Genomic DNA, 822 nt, shown 5'->3' on the forward strand with positions numbered 1-822 from the left:
TCTCCCTCTCTGTCTGTGTCTGTCTCCCTCTCTGTCTGTGTCTGCCTCTCTCTCTGTCTGTCTCCCTCACTGTCTGTCTCCTTCTCTGTCTGTGTCTGCCTCTCTCTCTGTCTGTGTCTGCCTGTCTCTCGCTCTCTGTCTCCCTCTCTGTCTGTATCTGCCTCTCTCTCTGTCTCCCTCTCTCTCTGTGTCTACCTCTCTCTCTGTCTGTGTCTGCCTGTCTCTCTGTCTGTGTCTGCCTCTCTCTCTGTCTCTGCTTCTCTCTCAGTCTCTCTGTCTGTTTCTGCCTCTCTCTGTCTCTCTCTCTGTCTCCCTCTCTGTCTGTCTGTCTCTGCCTGCCTCTTTCGGTGTCTTTATCTGTCCCCCTCTCCCTCTCGCCCTCTATTTGCCACCCTCTCTGTCTGTCTCTCTGTCTCCCTCCCTCTCTGTCTGTCTCTCCGTCTCCTTCTCCCTCTCTTTCTATCTTTCTCTCTCTTATTCTACCTCTTTCCCTGTCTCTCTCCCTCCGTCTCTCTCTCCCTGTACACCTCTCTTTCTGCCTCTACGTCATCCCTCTCTCTCTCTCTCGCTGTCTCTCTCCCCCTCTCTACAAACACACTTCCTTTTGTCCGTTCCCTGCCCCCTACGCCCATCAATCTCTACTTCTCGCCCTCACACCCAACTCTCCTTCCTCTAGAGAATTGAATCCCTGACACAGAGTCAAACCCCCCCCCCCCCCCCGCCCCTCCCCAACTTCCCCACCCACAGGGTCAGGCGGGTGAGGGTGGGGAAGGGGGTAAAGGTCAGACGGTTGGGCCGTGATTCCCACTTGGTGTTGTTGCT

The sequence above is a fragment of the Rhincodon typus genome, chromosome 42, assembly GCF_021869965.1.
Source record: "Rhincodon typus isolate 14 chromosome 42, sRhiTyp1.1, whole genome shotgun sequence".
Taxonomy (NCBI): domain Eukaryota; kingdom Metazoa; phylum Chordata; class Chondrichthyes; order Orectolobiformes; family Rhincodontidae; genus Rhincodon; species Rhincodon typus.